This window comes from Takifugu rubripes, chromosome 10 (assembly GCF_901000725.2).
Source record: "Takifugu rubripes chromosome 10, fTakRub1.2, whole genome shotgun sequence".
Lineage (NCBI taxonomy): Eukaryota > Metazoa > Chordata > Actinopteri > Tetraodontiformes > Tetraodontidae > Takifugu > Takifugu rubripes.
The window spans coordinates 4,828,594-4,844,953 of NC_042294.1; the positions used below are offsets into that span (position 1 = coordinate 4,828,594).

The 16,360-nt window shown below is 43.9% G+C and overlaps 1 protein-coding gene across 7 annotated transcripts in view; it reads right to left on the reverse strand.

Annotated features, from left to right (window-relative positions):
• Positions 1-15,509, reverse strand: part of zfhx4 (zinc finger homeobox 4) — a 74,137-nt gene extending 58,628 nt beyond the window's left edge. Inside the window, exon 1 of one of the 7 annotated variants that reach the window (XM_029842444.1) lies at positions 15,376-15,509. The gene's annotated coding sequence lies outside the window, so the exon portion shown is untranslated. Of the gene's footprint in view, positions 1-2,023; positions 3,445-5,705; positions 7,271-10,520; positions 10,612-11,853; positions 12,242-15,285 lie in introns of those variants that run through there. The other 6 variants (XM_029842443.1, XM_029842442.1, XM_011607821.2 and 3 more) reach the window with 6 other exon arrangements.
• Between the last annotated feature and the right edge of the window lie 851 nt (positions 15,510-16,360).

Genomic DNA, 16,360 nt, shown 5'->3' on the forward strand with positions numbered 1-16,360 from the left:
GCCTGTGCCTTCACTATTATGACCACGCACGCGTGCATCCACAACCACTGAAGAATTGCACGCTGGGTAGAAGCTTTGCTTTCTAGACCCTTCCCCCCCAACTCCACCACCTCTAGCCCCAAGATTAAGGGAACGCATTGCCAAAGAATGTGTGACGACCTCCACTGCCACAGAGCAAAACTTCCAGCCCCAGACGCCACAAAAGGCAAAAAGGTAATTAAGTTTGAAAGAATGGAAGCGCTACCGCAAACAATGCACTAGTGTCCATGGGGATGGACTGGAGAGGAGGTGGTGGTGATTGGGGTGTGTGTTTGTGTGTGTGTATATATATATATATATATATATACTCTTGCTCTATGCTCCTCACTGCTGTTCTTTATCGCACCAGAACTCGTCTGTCCATTTTTCCCGTCTATCTCCGTTCTTTTCATCATTCCTCGATTGTCCTCACGTATAAGCCCCCAACCAACAGCACCTCAGTGCACTTAGCGCCTCTGCACCCTACCTTTGCTGCTATCACAGATACATGCAAACAAATTCCCTGTGCCACCTGGCTGTCTGCGAACCTGCTTTGCAAGTCTAAATTTGGTGATTTGCATTGGCTAAAAACCTGAGGACAGAACTAGCAAACACAGATAAACATTCGCTATCACTGTTCGTTACCACCTTTTTTCACCACATTAACAGCAAAGGAGTTCAACTCAATTAGCAAAGAACGTAATTTTATTTACAGATTCACGGGTTACTCAACACACACAGCCAATGAAACACTGTATAAGCAAACGGCCCTCCTCCCACGTGATTGAAGCTAAGAAAGAAGTATTTATTCCTGCTGCATGTGTGTCACCCTGCATGCATGTGGCTGCATGTGTGTTCAGACAGCGGAAAGATCATGGGATGCATTTACGTCAGATGAGTGAATCAGACAAACCACTGCTAATTTGGATGAGGGCTTCTTTTGAAGGGAGAGTCGGGGTGAAAACGAGAAGTTCGATTACATGGAGATGCACATTAACAGCGCCAGCAATTGGTGGGCAAGTGCGCCATGAGTCAGCGAAATACAAAATCTTTCAGGCAGGCCTCAGCTCACACTCTTGTCCGCTGTCCGGATCTGTTTCTGTGCAGCTGAGGAGTGTGAGTTACCGACTAATTGTGGTTTTGTGACATTACGTGTTTGATAATCTCCTCGCTTTGTCTCTGAATGTGGATTAGCGCTAAAATGATGACGGCTTAATCCTTGATTTTCCCTGTGCTAAATAAATATTAATCTACTCTGCCCATCATGCGTCTGCAAGGTACAACATACACAATATGAGTGGGCTTACGCGTTATATAAATTGCTGCCTTATCCTTTAGATGAGGAAAAAACAATGAGACCATACACACATGGATACACACACACACACACACACACACACACACACACCCACACATACACAAACACAGCTGGCAGAGCAAATTAAAGGGGCGGTGTGGTAAGATTATTTTGCATGTGAAAGTAGTAATTCTGCAAAATTATAACAAAGGTGTCTGATGTCCCCAATGCACAGTTTTTAGCGGAATCTTTAAATGGACACAAATCCGCAAAAAATATTTCTCTTATTTGTGATCTTATCCCTCCTTAATTTTTTCACGTCTGTATGAAAAAAGTCCTGCAGGGGACATGGAAAAATGAAAGCTTCCATTTCTGGAGCCTCAACACACACACACACACACACACACACACACACACACACACACACACACACACACACACTAAATTGACAAGGCCATGGCAGAGCTGCACAGAAGAGGTTAAGCAAACAGTGTCCACGTCAGTCAAGGATAGCACACACTCACAGACAGACACAGAGAGCTCTCTCTGACGCAGGCATTTCACATCCACCTGGCAAATGTGAGCGGCTAGTTATTTGGTGAGATCCTCTGTGGAGTCGGCCTGAAACCATAATAGCGCTTGTGAAACGGCCTGTGTATCTTCCAGTAGAGACGCAAAAGTAGCAGAATATTCTCCTAAAATGTTTACCTCATCGTAGGCACACAAGCTTGAAATGAGAGACATCGAGTGCTCGCTGCACCGCGGTGACCTTTCCAGGATTGGAATCAGCCCGCTGAAATTACAAAACCTTACTTATTAAGCACTTCAAACTAATGCAGCAGCTACTTGATGACTGAAGTTTGTCCCCTTTCGAGAGAGTACATAAAACTTGCCACACAAAATTCCTTATTTGGCGAAAGGCAACTCCACAGGGCCAAAAAAAGATGCCAGCATTGCTGCTAGTGATACAAATATTAGTGTAATAAGAAGACTGATTTGGCTTTTTCACATCTGTTCTATGCGTCCTGTTTGAAAAGAACAGCGGCATTTCTCAGACATACCAACCAAATGTCCCAGTGTTTTTTTTTCTAGGGGTAACAATAAAGTTTAAACTTTAAACCCCAACTGCCTTTGTAAAGACCATACTCAGCAGGACCCTTGCCTTGTTATTATCTTCATAAACATAATCATAGGGCAGCTATTCTGACTGACGCCACGAGCTATGTGCCCCTTCCTCAAACATCTCCATCTACTTTTCTGACACGCCACAAACTGGACATTAACGTTGGGGATATTTCATCGGGAAAACTGCAAACCTTGTAAGGAAAAAGCGCTGATGAAGAGCACTGAGATGGGAGCAGGCAGTCGTGGAACAACACGCAAAAAGAGCACACATACCTTTTTGGCGGCCCAAGAGATTGAACGCTCGTGACAGGCCTAATTTCTGGACCCAGGGAATTACTAATTAACTTAGGCTTATGGCTCTCTATTTAATTAGAGAGGGCTCCAAATGAACTTTAGACCAAAGCCATTTGCTTTTTAAACAAACCCCCTTTTTCTGACAGCTGTTGTGAGTTTGCTCTCTTCTCACAAAAAAACCACAAGGAAAGCACAGTTGTTATTTATGCCATCACTGGCTCTTTTTCTGGTTACCGTGGGAGTAAAGAGAGAGACCAAGGAGGGGTGGTGGTGAGCAATAGAGTTGAAAAGTGTACATTTTAATTGGATTTCAGTACAAACAAACAACTGTCAGGCGCAATTAGAATGGTTTTAGATTAGCACCACAATATTCCTTTATCAAATAAACACCATGTCATGCAAATCCTGGGCCAGCCTGCTGAGAGGGAGCTGAGATGAAATGGACCCATTACCTTACTGTTCACTGCGGGAAATAACAGCTATTAGATATAATGACAGAATAACATATTAAAAAATCTAACATGGGGTGAAAGAGAATCCCATTGTGTACTCACAGTTAAATGAAATCAAATGCTTGGTGTTTTTCTTTCTTTTTGTGAGTGGAATGCGGGACTGTGTAGGTCAATGACAATGCAGCTGGAGACCACAGTCAGCAATACTGACCACTTTTAAAGACTAAATGTATCTAAATCCAGAATTACAAATGTATATATTTATTTGAATTTAAGTTTACACACTGAGGAAAAAAGATAATTCATTCTGTGATCGTGTTTGTATAAAATAATGACAAGTCAAAAAGAACACTGGGCCATTCATCTCTACATCTTGACAGTTGTTTAGATATTGTGTTGAGGAAGAGGTCCTCATTCTTTGCTTCTTTTTTTTTTTAACAATTCCTCCAAAGCTCTCTTGTATCAGCTCATCTAAGCTGGGACGAAACATGGAAAGCTCCCCTCTTTATTTAGTCTGGGAGCAGAGAGCTGATACATCAGTGAAACCGCTGACAAAACCATCCCTGTTAATACCTACAATTTCATATACAAGGACATTCCTGCAGTGTTCTGCTCTTCTTCTTTTCTGTCACTGAAAAATTGGGGCTATTCATTACAATTTCTTTTAAATAATAATTAATTAAGGATTATCCTACCAAGTTAGAACAAAGCCAGGATTGAGATATTGTATCTTTTTTTTGTAGTTGGAAAATTATCCATACAATAATAATAATCTTCCTGCAACTAGAGCTTAATTCACCAGTAATGTGTCTCATATCTCATTACACTGTTTGTTTAAGCCCACAAGTCATGCATAATTAATTAGCCACTTATTCCCTGACGAACCCTGCAAATGGCCTTGAGAGCCACATGGTATCACCCTAAGGGATGAAAAATGCCAATCACCATGCACGCGAGATACGAGCCTACACGCAGGAGACCCACTCAGTTGTTCAGACAGAAACAATGTACATGAAAATGAGGTGAAAGACTTTCAGTTCATACAGATAAATTAGCCTCACATACTTGTCCTGGAGGTGTGGTCATGAACATAAATGTCCTGTGACTGGTTTCCCTGCCTTTTTCAAACCGGACCTTTGTCTTTGACTGAACGAGGAAGAAAATGCATCATTTGTCATGAGTCGTCTTGTGCTATTGTGGTGTTTCGCTTCAACTATGGACAAACTTAGTCATCGATCAACTTTTCCCCTCTTAGTGCAAGGCCCATCTTTTTAAGTTCTCTTTGGAAGAGGTAGTTGCGCATTTTCCCAACAATTTCACCTTGCCGGCCTCAACAGCTTTGAAAATAATTCTGACAGCAATCAATAAAATGCAGCATATAAACTTTTGTACTGCTTATTATTTTGTTGGTAGCTACAAGAGGGATGGGCCTTCCAGAAACAAATGCCTGCTGAATGCTTTTCTTAAGCAAGGTAAGGACTTTTAGTTACTCTCAAAGACATAGAGGCTGAGAGTGTCCTTCATTGTTAATGCATCAATGGCCAGCATTGTCAGAGTTATTTCGTATTTAAGATCTGTAGCAATGGAAAAAACTACAAGCTGCATATTAAAATTAGGTATTTAGGTTTTCGGAAGTGTCTACCTGGCATACCCTGGCAAAAGAGCATTGAAAAGAATATGGGTGAGACTGTATGGGAGAAGGAAATGAAGCCTTATTTTACCAAAAAGCAAGAATCAAAGCCCCCCCTTGGGCAAGCAGGACCTCAGATCAAACAGGAAAAGTCCTTGAGCACACGGCTCCAATTGTTCTAAGATCACTCCCACTTCCACTCTGAATCTAACAGAATAAACACTTTATTCTAAATGTCATTCCAAGATTTTTGTTTTTACTAATATCCTGTATGAGATGGCTGATGCAAAATAGGCAACAGCAGAGAGCCTGAGAACAGGACAGAGCATGGAGGGAAGTGAAAAATCCCCCTCTTTCTATTTTCCCTTACAGAGAGAGAGAGAGAGAGAGAGAGAGAGAGAGAGGGTAATGCAATCCTGACTGGCACAGTACCAACAGCAACAAAAACATTTAGATAACCGCACTCAATAATGAACGATTTCAATGAGGACAAAAATTACATTTCCTACAGATAACATGTCCCCTTCCCATAACAGAGTCAAAAGAGCCCTGAAACCACGTCACGTTCAACAGTGGTGCGCTGAAGTATTATGTTAAGGGAGGGTTGTTGTAACTGTATTAGTATCCTTTTACCTCAGCTGAGACAGTACTTTACTGGTTGTAAGGATATGGAGAAACAGCAGTCGAATGCAGAAGGTATGACGACCTTTCAACGATTTGAGCCACAACGGGTAACATGGTGAGAATCATTGCCTATTTGTAACACACACTAGTGCCACTCAAAAAAAAACCCAACTAAAAACACTCCATACACACACAACAGAGGATCCATGCAGTGCACTTGATCCTCACAGGTGGTGCAGGTCACAGCAAGAACACCCATCCTCACCTTTCCCATCCGCTAAGCACTCACTTCCTTTCATGACAAAGTCTGGCAAGTCGTTGAGAGGGGAAGAGGCAGGAAAAGTGGAGATATCAGCATGGAAAGGAGGCAAAGAAAGAGAGAGAGTCTTTGTCCTCCGCCGCTCGGCTCCCGCATGTTTCCTCCTCGGGACTGGCGAGCATTAGCATATGAAAGGCGAGGGAAGCCGTGCAAAAGGTCAAAGAAAGAGGATCCTGTCCAATGAGAGACAACAAAAACAGGCCACACCGGCCTTTGTGGAGTTTATGTTCTCCACTACCTAACCCTCATGCTCCTCCCTCTACCCTGGATCATTTCCATACACCAGATGCAACAGAAATAATGACGGTTGATCATAAATTACTCACCAAGTCGAGTCGGGTCATGTGGAAGTCATGGTGGCAATTTTAAGCTGCGTCACCACCCTTATCCCACCCCCCACTAGCCGCAGAGCTCACGTGCACACAGTTATTCACATAAAACACACCTGCCTTGCAGTGCCACAGTAAAGTCTACCCACACAAGATCCAACCAAATCCTCAGCAAGCATCTCAATAAAGGAAACTGTAAGAACTGTGTAGTTTGATTTGATCCGTGGAAGCCGCTCCCTTCCTTCCATGTAAATACTACCTGAGCCACATCCATCCACTACATAATTGCACACTCCGGCACTTTAGGGATGCCGTTTAATATATGAAGACTTAGAAAGGGGGAGTGAGGGCTTAATAGTCTCGGCAGCTACTTGTCATACATGTATATGATGCCTCACATGTCACTGGGAGAAACCCAAAAAAAGTACAAAAAACTTTGTGTTTCCAGCAAACACAGTCCTCTACTGGCCAGAAAAAGACTAGAGAGGAATGAGGGCAGGGAGGGAGGGAGGGAGAGTAGAGGGGTAGAGCATTTCATCTCTCTTTCATCTCTGTCACCCAGTCAAGCGTTCAATGCCCCATTCAGCGCCTGCCCAGCATTATGCAAAATAATGCTAATCCCCCTTCCCGTGCTTTCACACTTGTATAAACCGCCGTTCCTGCCTCTGAAAAGCAATTATATCAGTTTACGTTCCTGTCAAAAAACAGGATTAGCATGCAAGTACTAGCAGCACAAACTAGGCCCAATCTCTATCCACCTTTGGCTAGTGGCAAACACAGAAAATTAAATGCTTGCCCCCTATCCCTTAATGAAGGATATCCTGCTGCTACGTTGCGATTAGCAATAAAGATGCGTTGTAATTAGATATTTAGGTAGTAAAAAGCGAGTAAAAGTTGCAAAGGCCTAATGCCTTGTCCCATTTTAGCGTTAAAATTTTTCTTTACCAGAATATCAGACTTGTACAGTAATCAAAAACACTTGGCTATGTTGTTACATATGGTCACATGGCCTCTTCCCTGACAACTGCGTGAGTTACACATGTAATACACACCCTGACACACACACAAACGAACAGTTGTGGCCCCCTCAGACACACTGCTGCCACATGCATGCAACCTTACACATGCACGGGTACACATGCAAATGCACACAATAAACAGATGAGGAAAGATGGCAAAGTATTTTTGAATATGCAAATGCTCACGCAAGCGGAACACGTGTAAATAGGGGTCATTGTGCACTGAGATAATCTGGACAGTTGGGCCTCTCTCTCTTTTCCAACCCCTCCTGTGGATTTTTTGGGGTTGTGGGGGGATGTTCCCCCATCCCGACTGCAGATCAGGAGACATTAGTCAGCACAATTAGCCAGGTCGTCATGGCAACTAATGAAATTTGGCAAAGCGGCCTGGCGCTGACTTAAATAATCTTGCTGGTTATGTGCTAGCACAGGAGGCTGGCTGGTTGCCTTACACACACCCATTATTCTTTTTTTCTGCAGTGGTGGTACAATGGAGTCACTTGTATCTTAGCCGATACCCACTGGCGGTACAAGCTCTCCGCCTGACAATTTGCATATGTTAATATAATTAAGTGCTAATTACACTAAAACTCGCATATTCACAAGCCCCCTCCCCGGGAGCTACAGAGGGGCTTGATCTCGTTCCAAGTCTTTAACCCTCCTCCGCCTCTCACTCAGTGTGTGTGATAGAGAGAAAGTGTGTGTGTTAGCCGTGGTGCCCCAGGGCTGACAAAGGAAGCCCCCCTATATCTGAGACATAATGCCGCGCTGCTGCAGAGACTTTTTAGCTTCTCCCCCTACAGGCCTTGCGGAGCCAGGAGACCCTGACACCAGTACTGTAACAACCCCCCCCCCCCCCCTTCCTCCACCCCATCCCAACAAACAAAGACATATAATCTAAAAGAATGACATGCCTTGAAATAAGGGTGATTGGTCCTTGGAAAGTATGTCACTTAAAAAAATGCTGTGTCTTGGCCTTTAGGACGTGATATACTTCTCTTTTGTATCATATTTGATTACATACATATATACATTTACATATATTTGCGCACGCACACACACACACACACACAAACACACACATATGTATATACAGTAAGAGATGTAATTTTTTTTTTGGGGGGGGGGGGGGGGGGGTAGATTCTAACAGCCATCATTTTGGTGAGGGGAATGTCAGAGCACAGATGTTCATTTCTGAATCTTGACAGAGCAGGTGACCAGAATAATAGCAGTTATTAGAGTTGTGATAAGAGACAAAAAAGTACACGAATCCCCCCAGTGAGTATGCGTGTATGGATGTGAGAGTGCGTGTAGGCCTGCCGTTTTGATAATGGAGGACAGGCTGTTGTGCTTTTCACATTGTAATGGCCGTGAATCAGGGAGGAAGCCAAGCGGTCGTGCTACAATTAGAGCTCTTTTGTGCCTCTTCCTCTGTCGCTCTGCCTCTCTTTTTTGTGTTTTCACTTGCTGACAATCTCCCTATCGCTGGTACGTTAAAACAGTGTACTCTGCTCGGCTGCAAAAGCTGAATTGGGGTGAGGAAGCGGGACGGGTGGGAGAGAAATTCACACTGTGCTGCTGCTGCTTCTGCTGGACATGCACGTACACACGCACCAGATGGTACAGGAAGGAGGATTAAATAAACACACACCTATTGGCAGACAGACGCCGCTGTGTGCACTATCCCTTAATGAATGTCTACGGGGAGTCAAGGGGTCCAAGCTCATTTAGTTGACTCTCAATGAGATGCAGCATTATGACTATGGTAATGTGACCCCCCCACCTCCCCAATAATCATACACAGGTCAATATGTCAGGGTGCTTCATTTCTATCACACACACACTCTCCAGATGTTATTACACAGCACCATAAATCTCTCCAATGGGTGTCGATGCTCAGAGCAGATTTGAAAAAAAAAAGTGGAGAAAGCAGAAATAAAGCTATGCTGTTCGCTCAAGCAGAACGGCTGGTAATGTAGGCTTGGGTGTAGCTGCGTGTGTGTGTCGTGGAAGGCGGGGGGGGGGGCTGCCTTTCACTAATACCTGCTACTCGGATTACTACACCGTCTTAAGTATTCAACCGGACTCATATTTTCCCTTTCTGCCTTTTTAGCTAAATTGGCTGTCTTTACACTGTAAAGCAGTGATATAGCCCTCCTTACCAAAGGCCTATGGGGGGATCCACGAAGAAGAACATTAAAATTCAGCGATAGCCTTGTTGCAAAGCTCCTCTCGATTTCTTTCTCTCTCTCTCGCTGTTTCTGCAGCAAAGGCTTCTAAATCACCCAGCCTCCTCTATTAGACGGGAGACTTATTGAGGTAGAAACCATAAAAAATGAAGAAGGGAAATTTAATCCCTGAAATATTGATTTGCACATTAATATCAGATAGGCAGAGGGCAATCTAGCCGGGTGGAAATGACACATTGTCGACCCCTAGGAGAGGCCCGAGCCAATCTTCTGGCTGCATGTGTCTTGGGCCCAGGAGTTATAGGACAGACTCAGCCCCTCGTCTACGTCTCCCTCTCTTATCCTCTCCTCCTCCAACTCCACTCAACCCCCCTGAACGCTCCCACTCGATCCGCACCCTTAATGAAGGCTGCGATGCTGAAAATACATTAGCTTTTAATAATCAAGAGGCATTTTCGAGCCAACAGCTATTGTCCTCCCAGGGCTGTCTGCCCATCTCTCACATCATGGGGTTTTTTATCGTATCCCTTCTGCTTCTGCCGCCGAGGGTAAAGCGAATGTTGCAAGCTGCTTAACTAACACGGAGATACACACACTCAGCCTTTGATAGCACCGAGACGAACCGTGCAGAAAAACAAAAACATAAAGAAGTGGCCCTGGCTTCTGCAAATAAAGAGCTGATGAAAAAAAATCTTCTCATTTGCAAAACAAGAAAAATAAAGCACATTTCTGTTTTTACAGAGTGAGACAATACCATCATTAAGTGATGAAATTCACTGCAATTAGACAGGCCTGTCATACTTCATAATTTCATTATTATTATTTTTGGCATCAAACGGACATGGTAGTATTTGTGTTTGCAAAAATGTACAATTTTGGTCAGCTGTAATAATATCCAAAAAATGCCTGTGCCCAGAATTAATCTGTCTAGAAAAATGATCACAATACAATTAATAATTAATTCATAGAATTAAATGATATTACATTTTGCAGATAAACATAAATACACCTGTAATAACAACAACGATATTAAGAGTAATAATAATAAATGAAATTTTTGCAATAAAAACGTATTTTGATTTTTTTTTATTGCATTTGCGTCTTGAAAAGTCAAAACATGAAAGAAATATGAATCACGATTTGCTGGACAAATGTGCTCTGATGAGATCGTGAAGAAGTCAAAAGTGTCGCATATAAATAGAGCCCTGAAAAAAGGTCGCCTACCCTATACACCGTCGGCGTGTGCAGTCTCTCCACGCACACACGCACTCACACACACACTGCACAGTTGCACACTCGGGTTGTAGACTGGCTGGCCCCTTGGCTCTGATGTTTTTATTTTTTCCCCTGTGCGATCGATGCCCCCCCCCCCTGTCACAGTCGCGTTCCAATCCGAGCCAAGTCCGCCTGTCTACCTTCAGAACACACAACCAGCAGGGACGCGAAAAATTCCTGAGAAAACAAATTTATGTCCTCGAACTCGAATAAATCATCGCAATGGTGAAGACAAGTACAAGAGGGGCATTTTATAAGGAAATTGGAAACATGGGGACGAGAGTAAAAAAATGAAACTTAAAGATTATAGGTGGCGTTTTAAATGTTAGAAAAAGTGTTGATGCCGGTTTAACAATAGGGAGTGAGTTTTTCTACACATCTGAAAAGCCGGTGCTGGAGACAGATGGAGGATTCTCGTAGTAGTTGGCTGCTCCAGAGGGGACACGCCGTGCTGTCGCCATCCCAGCGTTCGCGCTCCCTCCTGGGCGACGCAGCTACCCACACCCCGGTAAAGTCAGACGGACAGTTCGTGAATCGCAGGAGGTAAAAGAAATTGTCGTGACCTTCCAGCATGACGCTGTTTGAATTAGTCGGTTTCGAGGCTGAAACCCGGGAGAGGGGATCGTGCGTGGGAGTCAGGTTGTGTCACGTCGCGGAGCGAATCCCTGGAAGATGCACGAAAGCCGCTGTGATCTAAACTGGCTAAAAGCATTCCCCATATCTTAGTTATCTAAATATCTAATAGTTCCTGGCCGAGAAATTAGGTCTAAAAGGCTGGAAAAACCACGAAGTCAGACTCTTTGCTTTTAAGCTCAAAGCGGTTACGACCAAGGATCGGACTCAAGCAAAGGCAGCACCATGCCCGCACTGTAGAGCCACAACACGGGGCAAGACGCTCGCCTCGCCTCGTTGTTTGAACCGTGGAGCGACACTAATCCTGTCCGCGGTATACGATCAGTGTAAGAAGAGTGTAAACTTTACAAAAAAGACAAGTCCGGACCCTATACCCCACGACTGGAAGACCGCGGACGCACGCGTGAGAACGCCTCCAACCCTGACAGTCGCTCGGTTTGTTGTAGCCAAATAGCGCCCGAGAGGCAACATCACGATCTTTATTCTGGGTTTTAAAAAAAAACACCCAGCACCTGTTATCCAAACAACCACGATGTCAAAGTTCCGCCAGCGAGGCAGACAATCGATGTCCGACCCCTGAATTTAACACACACACCACAAACTACTCAATAAAAGTTAAAGGGAGAGGTGGAAAGGGAAAAAAACTTACTTTCTTCCCCCTCCAAAGCCGTCACCTCCGCTCCTCTTTCTGCTCTTTTTAGAAAACAGTCACATCCAGCGGCTTGCGTAATTGGACAATCAAAAGGTGGAAAAACAGGGAAAATGGTAATAATCCTCCAACTTTATGTCATGAAAGAGGGTAAAAACCACAAATGTCAAGCGTTAGGAGTGCTATCCCTTATTTTGGTTCCGGTGGTGGCGAAACGACGTGTCGACGGGTTGCCTCGCAGTCTCTCTTGTGGACGGGGGTCGGGAACGGAGAAAAGGAAATGAAAATCCGATATGTCTTTATTCTGCTAATTATTATCGTTTTAGCCCTGTTTAAAAAAATGGCTGATTAAGTTGAGTGCGCATGTCTTTGTGTGTCTATTTTCCCGATATGCACTCTGGGAATGGGTAGAGAGACAGCGAGAGAGAGAGAGGGAGAGAGAGAGAGCGAGAGAGGGGGGGAGCAAAAAAGAGTCGGAGAGGGAGGGAGAAAGAGAGAGAGAGAGGAGAGAAGTGTAATTAGTGAGTTGATCAACAGTCTCCACATTGCAAATGACGCGCACGGAGCCCTGGCGGCCGCATAGGTCTTTGCGGGCAGAAAAATCCCTTTGTATGCGCTCTCAGAGAGGGTCAAATCCCGCGAAGAACAATAGACAGCCGCTTCCTGCACACTCACCACCAGAACTTAGGAGTCATCTTTGTCTAAAACCCCAAACAAACATGATTTTTGCGTTGAATCACAAACACGAGAAGACCGTGCGGGTGTGAAAATCGCTTCGATTTGAATAATTTAGACACGACCTGGTTATTCTTTTAAAATACAATTAATGTCAACAATAAGATAAGTTTAACCGATCTATGAAAACACTGTAACCAGTAAAACAGAAATAAAGAAACCACCAAAATCAACCCAAACCGCGCAGCCATCTCATCAAAACGCTGCATTTTCTTTCCACAGTTGTGTACGCATTCATTTCCGTGCACGGTTTTGACTTCTCATGTATGGTTCTGTATACAGCCTGGTTTTCTGTTTGTCTTGGAACGAGAGGCTCTGTTGCAAATATGGTACACATAAACATTCCGGCTTAAAAGTCAAAGCCGCGATGCATCACAGTAATCCGCCACATGTTGGAAAGTCATCACTGCCCATTCGGGACCGCTGAGGCCCCTCATGGGTTCAATAGAGCCAAAATCCAATACAGGGTCACACACAAAAAATAACCACTCGTCATTCAAAGCTGTGTTCAATGGCGGTTATACAGTATTTCGTCTCTTTACAAAAATATGCGTTGGTCTTTTACACCGTTCAGCACAAACGATTTCCTCTGTATTTTCCCATCCGCTCTTTTCAGTAGCTTTTGAGCAAGAATGAGATTTTACACGGTCTCAATCGGGGGAGAAAATCAAGAGATCTTGTTCGCCTTCTTGGGAAAAAAATCGAAGCTGGGGGTGAATTGAACTGCATGAGTCGGGGCTCGGAATGTGATGATAAGGCTGCTGCTGGCAAGTGAACTACGTGGTCCTACTTTGCAGCAGCATTGACTGGACTGCACCCATACCAACTGGATCCTTGAGTGTTCCGAAGTCGACGCGACCCCAGGCTGTTAATTCTGGGTTTAGAGGGGTCTCTGACCAAAAAAAAAAACGGGATGGGTGGGTCGAGGTGAGGAGCAGAGGCGTCACTTTTCACCCGGATCCAAGGCTCCCGCCGCTGCTGTCGCTACCGCTGCAGCTTGCCTGCCTGTCCTCCAGGGGGGTTTTCTAGCGTGTCAGGCTTGGGAGCCGTCGCACACAGACGGCTTGGAGATTCGAGTCTACCCGCTGCGACCGCGGACGCACGTTAGCTGCACCGGTGCTGTGCGCCGAGCTCCCGAAAGATTAATGAAGAGGACTGTTTTTTCCCCCCCCACATTTGCGACTCTATTCACCAAAAGGAGGACTTTTACATTGATAACCGCAGCAGTGTTTCTTTTTGTAACAATTTAAGAATCTGATTTTCTGCACTTTCCTGTGATAATTTCGTGCGCGCTGTCGACATTTTTAGCCCAGCTGCATTTCATTTGTCTGCGACGGGGAAAGGAGAAAGTACAAACGGATTCAGTGAACTAATATTGGTTGCCGCTTATCTTAACCTCTTGCGTTTTTTTTTCCTAACCCCCCCACCCCCCCCGTGTCCACCCTCCTCGCTCCCCCTGCAGACGATGCTCTTTCTCCGGAGAGCTGACAATAGAGCGCGTTAACTAATATTTCGCCTTATTTCCATATCGGCGGCATCCTCGACTAATTATAGATTTTATCAGTAAAAGCAGGTCTGGCGTCTGCGCGCGCGCTCTTGGCTAGCGCGCATTTGGGGTGCGTGTGTGCGAGCGTGCACGCAAGATGCTGTTTGTTTGTTTGAAATGAAATAAATGGCTGAGATATTTCTGCGTGGTATCACAGGGAAAACAGAGGAGCGACTGCAACTCTTTCTACTATTCCGTCATTGTCAGACATTTAAAGAATCGAATTTTATTTATTCGTTGATATTTGTTGTTTTTAGAATGCATGCGTTTATGATAACGCAGCAATTGGAATATCACGCCACCTCAGTAGATTCATGACTGGAAATCGTCCGGATCCACTACAATAAACGGTAAACCTACTGGGAAACAAGGGGACGGTTGTTGGTAAAGTCTGAAAAATCAAAAGCATTTATCTTTTATATTATTTCTTTAAGTCCTACAGTCCCTCCAAGCTTTACCTGCACTGTTTTCTGGAAACACAGGCTACATCCCTTCGCTTGTCCTATGCGTCGGCGCCCTCATGGGGTTGCATGACTGACCCCTCTCGCCTTATCACGACGCACAGAGAAAAATCACGCCAAAAAAGTCTCCATTTCTGACCCACAACCTGTCACAGTGACCCACTGGCCAACATCAATCCAGTAAAAAAACAAACAAACGCAAAAGCAGGCTACATAAAGGCCCATAAAACAAACGATGCGAAGTTAAATGTTGGTCTTTGAACGCAACACGACAGTGTAGGACCTATTATCAGCATAATCCTCTCAAAACTCAAATAAAGGGAGAAAAAATATCAGTCATATCAAGCAAAAACCCGTAACACAAAATCCTCTCAAAAGTTTTTACTTGTGTTCAATTAAGGAGCGAGCTTGTAGGGGAAATCAATAAATTACTAAGAATTTAAAACAAACATAAATATTACAAAAATTTCAGCGAAACTATTGTGGAAATCGAGTCCAAACAATCGCGTGGAGAAGTGGGCAAAACAGTTCAAGCTCACTAAATCAAGAAAACGCAGCTTAAAAAAATAAAATAAAGAAAACAAGATAAAGTTTCTGCCCTAAAACCTCCCAGTGCTCGCAGGAAAAAACACACACAGCAGCGGTTTAGAAATATGCAAACCTTAAATATGAAAGAAACTTCAGCTTTACCTCCTCTTACCTCTTTTTAAATCCTCAAAAAGAATAAAGTACAATAAGCCATTGAAAGTGAAGATAAATAAATGCGATGCCTCTCGGTACCTTTGGTATAAAACATTCCGTTTTGCTTCTTTTCTGTCTTTCTCTTGCTCAGTAGCGATCCGATAATAGCATATGGAAAGTGTTTTCAAAATGCCCAGATTTGGCACATTGTCATTGAAAAGAGAGGAGCGCAGTGATGCGGTGCTACAACAGGGGAAATGAGTTGCGGATTGGACGCAGCCCGCCTCGGTGCGGACTTATCCCACTTTAATTTAATATTCCGCAATCACACACACTAGTGATGGCATATAATTCAAGGAGAATTCAGAGGGACGGAAATGCTTTTGTGTGTGCGCGCGTGCGTGCGTGGTTTTTTTTATACCACTTTATTTGATTAAGGAGAGAAGCAGCAGAATATTGTCTTTTTCACCCTCTTCTCTTCCGATCCACAGTCAGTTTTAATATTTTTACACATAAAACAATAGACATTCATTTGTTTATATTTCACAATTTATTTTAAAAATCAACCATTTCGACTTCCAGGCGCGTCGGTGTCAAACTGGAATCATCTCTAACGTAAAATCGAGACCCATAAACGCTTGTTTGTAAAACACTGAACCCAAAATCGATGTATTGGGACATTTCAATCGATTATATAAACGAAAATCCATACGCAACATGAAACCGGTATCAGCCCACTCTTCTGCTCCCTTTTAAAGAGAGGGAGAGGGAGAGAGAGAGAAAAGGGGGGAGAGGGGAGACAGAGACACATAGAGAGATGGAAAAAAGCAGAGAAGAAGAAAAAAGAAACAAAAGACTGTCATTGCAGCTCTTTGCATTAGTCACTTAGATCAGGGCTTATTCAACATTTTGATGTCAAGAACCCTCAAATGGACGCACCTTATGCCAAGGGTCCGACATTTAATTGGATTCTGTCCTTGAGACTCCCAATATGTCTTTTGTTGTTGTTGATGTTATTGATTCGGAATCTCATCGCAAACCCGCCTTAATGGCGGCACAAGTGGAGCCTTTGTCCAGACACATG